This window comes from Leucoraja erinacea, chromosome 36 (assembly GCF_028641065.1).
Source record: "Leucoraja erinacea ecotype New England chromosome 36, Leri_hhj_1, whole genome shotgun sequence".
Classification (NCBI taxonomy): Eukaryota; Metazoa; Chordata; class Chondrichthyes; order Rajiformes; family Rajidae; genus Leucoraja; species Leucoraja erinaceus.
The window spans coordinates 4,927,705-4,937,986 of NC_073412.1; positions in this window are offsets into that span (position 1 = coordinate 4,927,705).

The window sequence follows — 10,282 nt, forward strand, 5'->3', positions numbered from 1 at the left end:
TACGGGATACTGAGTTGGATGATCAGCCATGATCATATTGAATGGCGGTGCAGGCTCGAAGGGCAGAATGGCCTACTCCTGCACCTAATTTCTATGTTCTATGTCTATGTTTCTATAGCCACCACTCTCTGAGTGAAGAAGTTGCCCCTCAGGTTCTGATTAAATCTTTCCCCTCAAAATTTAAATTTATTTCCTCCACTTCCTAATTTAGTTTAGTTTAGTTTATTCTCAAGTGCAGGTACAGGGAAAAGCTTTTGTTGCGTGCTAGCTAACCAGTCAGCGGAAAGATAATACATGATTACAATCGAGCCATTTACAGTGTATAGATACATGATAAGGGAATAACATTTAGTTCCAGGACAAGGGGTCACAGCTTAAGGATAAGGGGGGAATCCTTTAAAACCGAGATGAGAAGAACTTTTTTCGCACAGAGAGTGGTGAATCTCTGGAATTCTCTGCCACAGAGGATAGTCGAGGCCAGTTCATTGGCTATATTTAAGAGGGAGTTAGATGTGGCCCTTGTGGCTAAGGGGATCAGAGGGTATGGAGAGAAGGCAGGTACGGGATACTGAGTTGGATGATCAGCCATGATCATATTGAATGGTGGTGCAGGCTCGAAGGGCCGAATGGCCTACTTCTGCACCTAATTTCTATGTTTCTATTTCTATGTTTCTAAAGCCAGCAAAGTCCAATCAAGGGTCACCAATGTGTACAATAAAAGGACGTTCTTTTAGGAAGGACATGAGATGGAAGGCAGACAAAAATTCTGGAGAAACTCAGCGGGTGCGGCAGCATCTATGGAGCGAAGGAAATTGGCGACGTTTCAGGCCGAAACCCTTCTTCAGACGGAATTTATTTAGTCAGAGGGTGGTGAATCTGCGGAATTCATTGCCGCAGAAGGCTGTGGAGACCAAGTCACAGGGATTGTTCTTAAGGCGGAGATGGATAGATTCTTGATTAGTACGGGTGTCAGGGGTTATGGTGAGAAGGCAGGAGAATGGGGTTGTGAGGGAGAATAGATCAGCCATTATTGAATGGTGGAGTAAACTTGATGGGCCGAATGGCCTTATTCTGCTCCTATGACAGAAACGGATTAAGAGCGATCCCGGGCGGAAGGGTGGTGCAGCGGTAGAGTTGCTGCCTTAGAACGCTTGTTTACAGCGCCGGGGACACGGGTACGATCCCGCCTACAGGTGCTGTCCTTACAGAGTTCGCACGTTCTCCCCGTGACCTGCGTGGATTTGCTCCGAGATCTTCCGTTTCCTCCCACTCTCCAAAGACAAACAGGTTTGTAGGTAAGGTAGACACAAAATGCTGGAGTAACTCAGTGGGTGAGGCAGCGTCTATGGAGAGAAGGAATGGGTGACGTTTCGAGTCGAGACCCTTCCCTCAGTCTCCCATTCCTTCTCTCCATAGATGCTGCCTCACCTGCTGAGTTACTCCAGCAATTTGTGACTACCTTCGATTTTATCCAGCATCTGCAGTTCCTTCTTACACAGCTTTGTAGGTTAATTGCCTTGGTATAAATGTAAATTGTCCATGGTGTGTGTGTGTGTGTTGGATTGTGTTAGTGAGCGGGGATCGCTGGTCGGCACGGACTCGGTGGGCCGAAGGGCCTGTTTCCGCACTGTATCCCTTATAGAAACTTATAGAAACTTACAAAGTTCTTAAGGGGTTGGACAGGCTAGATGCAGGAAGATTGTTCCCGATGTTAGGGAAGTCCAGGACAAGGGGTCACAGCTTAAGGATAAAGGGGAAATCCTTTAAAGCCGAGATGAGAATAACTTTTTTCACACAGAGAGTGGTGAATCTCTGGAACTCTCTGCCACAGAAGTTAGTTGAGGCCACAGTTCATTGGCTATATTTAAGAGGGAGTTAGATGTGGCCCTTGTGGCTAAAGGGATCAGAGGGTATGGAGAGAAGGCAGGTACGGGATACCGAGTTGGATGATCAGCCATGATCATATTGAATGGCGGTGCAGGCTCGAAGGGCCGAATGGCCTACTCCTGCACCTAATTTCTATGTTTTCTATGTTTCTATCCCTAAACTAAACTAAAATGGAGGGGTAATGAACAGCATAAGATCTGGCATCAAGGAACAGGCACGACACCTCACTGCAAGCGCGTGTCGTCGCTGCATTTAAATTCCAGTCAGAGTTTGCTGCTTAGTGGGTTGAATGCGAGGTCTCAAGGCTAATTAGGCCACAGATCCTGCACTGCTTGCTCTGACAAACCAATCAGGCAGTGGGCCAAGCCGTCAACAGCGGCCCACCTTGCGGGCAGCTGATCGATACACATCAATGATGCATCAGGGAGAGCAGGCTCCGCAACCCTTGATGTTAAGCCTGACACAATGAACGGATTCCTCTGGCTTAAGACCATCGAGGGGGGGGGAGGGGCGCTTTCTCCAGTCATTGAGTCTAAAGGGCCTGTCCCACTTACGCGATCTTTGCTCGTAAATTACGCGTCCTCCTGGTCGCTTGAGGCGTACGTGCAACGTATGGCCGCGCGGGGCCGTCCCACTTAGAAGCGCGGAGGGGTATGGAGTTGTGCGGGGCTGGTCCCGACATGGCGTGGGGCTCCGAAATTCTTGCAGTGACCAAAACCAGGGGCCACACACAGTTTAAGTATAAGGGGTAAGCCATTTAGAACGGAGACGAGGAAACATTTTTTTCTCACAGAGAGTTGTGAGTCTGTGGAATTCTCTGCCTCAGAGGGCGGTGGAGGCAGGTTCTCTGGATGCTTTCAAGAGAGAGCTAGATAGGGCTCTTAAAGATAGCGGAGTCAGGGGATATGGGGAGAAGGCAGGAACGGGGTACTGATTGTGGATGATCACATTGAATGGTGGTGCTGCTGGCTCGAGGGGCCGAATGGCCTCCTCCTGCACCTATTGTCTATTGTCTATTGTTTCTCTTTCTCCCTAGGGTCGCACACATTTACAACTTGGAATGAGTCTGAAGAAGGGTCCCGACCTGAAGCATCGCCTTTCCATTCCCTGCCTGTCCTGCTGAGTTACTCCAGCACTTTGTGTTTTGCTCAAGATTCCGGCGTCTGCAGTTCCTTCTGTCTCCTTTCCTCCCTGGTGTCGGGAGGGGAGGGGAGGGGAGGGGAGGGAGATTTTTTAAATGAAGATAGGCCGCAGTGAGGAAGTATTTAGCCGCATGGATGAGAGTGGAGCGGAGTTCTGGGAATCAACGGGAACTTTCAAGGTGGAGATCAGCAGAGAGGTTCCGCTAGAGGAGTTGAAGTATGAACTAGCAGGACAGACTGCGGGCTGAATGGCCTTCATCTCATCCAACGTTCCAGGGTTACTAGCATTTTCATAGAGTCCTAAAGTGATATAGTGTCCCTACAGATCAGACCCTTAAGTCGTGCCAATATCTTCCTAATGCCCCTGTCCCACTTAGGAAACCTGAACGGAAACCTCTGGAGACTTTGTGCCCCACCCAAGGTTTCCGTGCGGTTCCCGGAGGTTTTTGTCAGTCTCCCTACCTATCTCCACTACCTGCAACCTCCGGCAACCACCTGCAACCTGCGGGAACCGCACGGAAACCTTGGGTGGGGCGCAAAGTCTCCCAGAGATTTCCGTTCAGGTTTCCTAAGTGGGACAGACGGGGGCATTAATATTCTCCGTATCCTTTCCAGCTTGACAAAATCTTTGCTATAACATGGTGCCCACAATACTCTAAATACTTTGGCCCAACTTGCCCATACCGGCCAACATGTCCCAGCTACACGAGTCCCACCTGCCTGAGTTTGGCCCACATCCCTCCAAACATGTCCTATCCATGTACCTATCTAATTATTTCGTAAACGTTGCAATAGTCCCAGCCTCAACTACCTCCTCTGGCAGCTTGTTCCATACACCCACCACCCTTTGCGTGAAAAAGTTACCCCTCAGATTTTCTTAAATATTTCCCCCTTCACTTTAAACCGATGTCCTCTGGTCCTCGATTCACCTACTCTGGGTCTGTCTACCCGATCTATTACCCTCATGATTTTATATCCCCTCTATAAGATCACCCCTCATCCTCCTGCGCTCCAAGGAACAGAATCCCAGCCTACTCAACCTCTCTCTACAGATGGGACCCGCAACATCCTCCCAAATCTTCTCCGTACCCTTTCCGGCTTGCCAACATCTTTCCTATAACACGGTGCCCAGAACTGAACACAATACTCTAAATGTGGCCTCACCAACACCTTATTGTGTTGGGGAGTGATTGCATCATTTGTAACATGATAACACATCAGGGCCCTTCCTCAGACTGAAACGTCACAGTTTAAGGATAAGGGGGAAGTATTCTTAAGGGGTTGGACAGGCTAGATGCAGGAAGATTGTTCCCGATGTTGGGGAAGTCCAGGACAAGGGGTCATAGTTTAAGGATAAGGGGGAAATCCTTTAGGACTGAGATGAGAAAATCATTTTTTACACAGAGAGTGGTGAATCTGTGGAATTCTCTGCCACAGAAGGTAGTTGAGGCCACAGTTCAATGGCTATATTTAAGAGGGAGTTAGATGTGGCTAAAGGGATCAGGGGGTATGGAGAGAAGGCAGGGATGGGATACTGACTTGGATGATCAGCCATGATTATATTGAATGGCGGTGCAGGCTTGAAGGGCCGAATGGCCTACTCCTGCATCTATTTTCTATGTTTCTATCCATGTTCATCCAGACATGTGGCCTGACCTGCTGAGTTACTCCAGCATTTGTGCCTTTTTTTTTTGGTAAACCAGCATCTGCAGTTCCTTGTGTCTACAAAGAAAGTCTTAACGAGATCACGGGGAAGGCAGTATACATGCAGAAATACACAACTAAATCTACTAAGCTTACACAAAAAAGCTGGAGAAACTCAGCGGGTGCAGCAGCATCTATGGAGCGAAGGAAATAGGCAACGTTTCGGGCCGAAACGTTGCCTATTTCCTTCGCTCCATAGATGCTGCTGCACCCGCTGAGTTTCTCCAGCTTTTTTGTGTAACCTTCGATTCTCCAGCATCTGCAGTTCCCTCTTAAACACTAAATCTACTAAGCTGTTGTGTAACTGCCTGCGATTACGCCTGCTTATAAAAGAAAGACTTGATTGTCCAATTAGTTCATGCTATGAAATCAGCCATTTACATTTTCTTTTCAAAATACCAAAGGAAGGAAAATCTTGCTTTTCACAAACATAGGATCTCAGAGGCCTCTACATCCAATTGATGCATTTTGAATTCACAAACACCGTTCCTTTGTCTCCACAGATGCTGCTCAGCCCGCTGCGTTCCTCCGGCAGCGTTTCTCTCCTCCAGGTTCCTGCTTCAAAACAGTATCGAGTTCCCTATACTCATCCTACACTGATCACAGAGAGACAGAGCCACAGCCTTGTACACTATGAATGGATCGATTGTAATCATGTATTGTCTTTCTGCTGAATGATCAGTACGCATTAAAAGCTTTTCATGGTATCCGTGACAATAAAACCACAGCTTGGAAGGAGGCCCTTCCGTCCAACTTGCCCCATCTATACTAACCCTAACCCGCTTGTGTTTGGCCCATATCCCTGCAAACCATGTACCTGTCTAAATGTTTCTTAAACGCTGGGACAGACCCAGCCTCAACTACCACCTTCTACAGCTCATTCCATACACCTACCACCCTTTGTGTAAAAACATTGCTCCTTAGTCCTGCACCTATTGTCTATTGTCTTAGTTTCCGATTAAATCCTTCTCGCGGGTCAATAGACAATAGACAATAGACAATAGGTGCAGGAGTAGGCCATTCGGCCCTTCGAGCCAGCACCGCCATTCAATGTGATCATGACTGATCAGCCCCAATCAGTACCCCGTTCCTGCCTTCTCCCCATAATCCCCTGACTCCGCTATCTTTAAGAGCCCTATCCAGCTCTCTCTTGAAATTATCCAGAGAACCTGCCTCCACCGCCCTCTGAGGCAGAGAATTCCACACTCACAATGCTCTGTGAAAAAAGGGCCGAATGGCCTACTCCAGCAGCTATTTTCTGTTTTGTACTTGGTGTAGAGGCTGTAGGCTGAATGGCCTTTTCCTGTGCTGTCCTGTTCTGTGATCTAAGTTATTCCCATCAACTGGCCTGCAGATTCGACAATTCACCTCCATACTATCCATTCTTGGATAGAGTGGATGGTGAAAGGGCGTTTCCACTGGTGGGAGAGTCCAGGACTGGAGGTCATGGCTGCAGCACTAAAGGACGTTCCTTTAGGAAGGAGATGAGGAGGAGTTTCTTCAGTCAGAAGGTGGAGGTGAATCTGTGGAAACTCAGCGGGTGCAGCAGCATCTATGGAGCGAAGGAAATAGGCGACGTTTCGGGCCGAAACCCTTCATCTGACTGTTGTACGGTGGGGGGGGGGGAGAAGAAAGGAAATAGGAAGAGGAGGAGCCCGATGGCTGAGGGAGAGCAGAGAAGGGGAGGAGACAGCAAGGGCTACCGGAAATTGGAGAATTCAATGTTTATGCCACTAGGGTGCAGACTGCCCAAGCGGAATATGAGGTGCTGCTCCTCCAGTTTCCGGTGGTGCTCACTCTGGCCGTGGAGGAGGCCCAGGACAGAGAGGAAAAGTAACGATGATAAGAGCTGCGGGCCATTGTTAGCTGTGTGCTGGGTGATCACCTCACAGCAGTTTTGTGCCAGAATGCCTCTTGGTACGCAGTAGCTATTCAACACCATCTGGTGGGCGGCAAGTGGAGATAAGTCTATGGTGACTCTTACCTTCTTCCGAAGCAATCGCCTCCTCGATCTCCACTGTCACCTTCTCCTCCCAGCAGGGGCAGTGCGTGGGCTGGGGCGTGGCGTGTGTCACTCCCTGGGCTCGCTGCTTTTCCACTTCATCCATGCCGCTCTTACTGCGAGCGAGAAAGAAAACGGCGCGCTGTAAAGGGGCCGCATGGCCACGTGTCGGATCCATGATAAAACCTGCGGGGAAAATGTTCCCCAAGTTGGGGGGGGGGGGGGGGGTGGGGGGGGGGGGAATCCAGAACCAGGGGTCGCAGTGTGAGAATAAGGGGTTGGCCATTGTGGACTGAGATGAGGAAAAAACCTCTTCACCCAAAGGGGTTGTGAATCTGTGGAAATCTCTGCCACAGAAGGCAGTGGAGGCTGATTCATTGGATGTTTTAAAGAGAGAGTTAAACATAGCTCTTAGGGCTAACGGAATGAGGAGGAATTTCTTTAGTCTGATTATAGGGTGATTTCACGAAAGGTCACTGGAGCGTAGATCTGCACCCACGTGACCGAAAATCTCAACTGGAGGACATGCTATACATCCGGTACATGTTAGTGAATGGGAAAACACGCACTTTCCCACCCGTTAAAAACATTGAAAACAGCCGATATTTGAGCTGAAATTTTCTGTGCTAGTCGGGGTGACCGTGAAGCACAGCGACCTAAATTTTCAGGCAAAAAAAAAGAAAGAAAGTAAGGTAATTACAAGAGGGAACTGAAGGTGGAAAAACAGCGGAAGTGAACAGCGGACATTTGCCGTGGAGATTTAAAATCCAAAATATCGGGAATTATCGCGTTTGCTCACTGAATTTCATCAAAAGTAAGTTAATAATGCCTCACTTTTGATGAAATTCAGTGAGCAAACGCGATAATCCCCGATATTTCGGATTTTAAATCTCCACGGCAAATGTCCGCTGTTCACTTCCGCTGTGTTCCACCTTCAGTTCCCTCTTGTAATTACCTTACTTTCTATCTTTTTTTTTGCCTGAAAATTTAGGTCGCTGTGCTTCACGGTCACCCCGACTAGCACAGAAAATGTCAGCTCAAATATCGGCCGTTTTCCATGTTTTTAACGGGTGGGAAAGTGTGTGTTTCCCCGTTCACTAACATGTACCGGATGTATAGCATGTACTCCAGTTGAGATTTTCGGTCAGGTGGGTGCGGATCTACGCTCCAGTGACCTTTCGTGAAATCACCCTATAGGTAGCTCAAAGGTCTCCAATGAGGTAGACGGGAGGTCAGGATGGTGCAAGGAGCTGTCAGTTCCTGGATAACAGCTGGGAAGAACCTGTCCCAGAAACTGGAATGCTATCACACTCCTGTGCCTCTCGACTGATGGGTGAGGGGAGAAGAGGGTGAGACTGGTCCTTGATTATGTCGCCGGCCTTGTAGGTACTGTTAAGGGGCTGTCCCATTGTACGAGCTAATTCAAGAGCTCTCCCGAGTATCCCCTGATTCGAACTCGGAGAATTACGGTAATGGCCGCTCGTAGGTACTCGGGGCTCTCGTGGACATTGCTGGAAAAAAAACTTCACGAGCTGACCGCGTTTCCTTAGTACCTGCCGTTAGCGTTTTACGAGCCGCTAAGAGACGTCCCCGAGCTCCGACGTACCCGCTACGTACATTCTCCGTGCTTACCACGAGTTCGATTTGATTTTTAAACTCGGGTGAGCTCTTGGGTAAGAGAATTCCATGAACAGATTCCTTAAGAAAATTCCATGAACAGTACCCAAACAAAGACAAACAAACTGTGAAAATAACTTTGGCTCAATGTCTCCAGTACGAAATTTGCACTTTTTCTATATTGCACCTTTCATTGTTGCACCCTTTTTAAAATACTTCAAAGTTTTTTGCTACATTTTGGCATACTGTGACTATTTTAATATTTTAAATAATGTATGTCTACTGTCTATTTTTATTGGTATGTTGTCTGTCTGTGTTTTTAATATTACTTGCACATTTGGAGTATGGGGAAACGTAATTTCGATCCTCTGTGTAACTACAGTTCCATAATTGAATTGACAATAAACTTTACTTTGACTTTGACTTTTGGTAAACTTGTACAGTGGGACGGGGCCTTTACAATGGCCCACTTCCCCCTCAAACAACAGGCACTTTACAATGGGACTAACACAGGACGAGAAACCGAGGAGCTTTCGAGAATGATTGAAATCCATTTCATCGGTTTAATATGCACCAATTGTCAGAGGTTGTAACATCAGCGCATTCAAGCTGCAAGAATTAAATACTGTTTCTTTGCTTCAGGAGTAGTGAAACCGTCCAATAACGCAGTCACATTCATTCTTGTCTCTCTTCTTTAAGCCTCATTTAACACATCTTTCTGCCGAGGTTTCATGCATGTTTCACCTTGTTTGCCATTGTTTGCCTGTTAACTCGAACCTAATGACAGCAACAGTAACTGGGACTCATTTAGCATCTTGAGTGTGGTGAGATGCCCCAAGCACTTCCCTGCATCAACATCAGATACGGTTTGACACTGAGCCACATGTGGGGGGGAACCGAGGGTGGAGGACCAAAGACCCTGTCTGAAGAAGGGTCTCGACCCGAAACGTCACCCATTTCCTTCTCTCCGGAGATGCTGCCTGTCCGGCTGAGTTACTCCAGCATGTGTGGACTGTGAGGAGAGGGTGGCGGATTTCCGCTTCCTGGGAATCCATATTGGAGCGTGAACACCACTGCGCTGCTGAAAAAGGTCCAGCAGAGACTGCACTTCCTGAGGGTGCTCAGGAAGAATAACATCACTCAGAGACTGCTGCTGTCCTTTTATCGGTGCTCCATTGAGAGCATACTAACATACTGTGTATGCGTGTGGTACACCAGCTGCACAGCGGCTCAGAGGAAAGCGCTCCAGAGGGCCTTTGACAACGCCCAGAGGATTGTCGGCTGCCCTCTCCTTACCTTGGAGGACTTACACAGTTCCCGCTGCATCAAAAAATCCCAGAGTATCATAAAGGACATTTCCCACCCCGGACACTCCCTGTTTGAACTGTTGCCGTCAGGCAGACGGTACAGATCTACAAGGACAAGGACGAACAGACTAAAAAACAGTTTTTACCCCACTGCTATAAAAGCACTAAATGTAGCCGCCAAGGAACGCAGGGGCGAGACATACTAAGGAACTGTGGTACACTGTGAAATTGACAGAAGGATGGAGGGTTGGGTGTTTATGCGTGATATTTTCATGATATTTATTTTAGTTATTTATCTTTTAATATTTTACCTTGTATGTATCGTTAGCTTTTAGAAATGTTTGAATGGTGCACTGACTGGCTGACATTTTTAAATTCCGTTGTACATGTTCATGTTACAATGACAATAAAGAAACTATTCTATTCTATTCTATTCATTTTGCGTCTATCTTCAGTGTAAACCCAGCATCTGCAGTTCCTTCCTACAAAACTCCATCGAAAAGTTGGGTTGGGAGAAGCATCTGAAAGCAGAACCAGGAACTAAGGAGCAGGGCGGGAATTCCAAAAGCAGGAGCTCTGGCAGGTGATGGTTTGACCACAGATCGTGGAGCCTATTCAGTGAG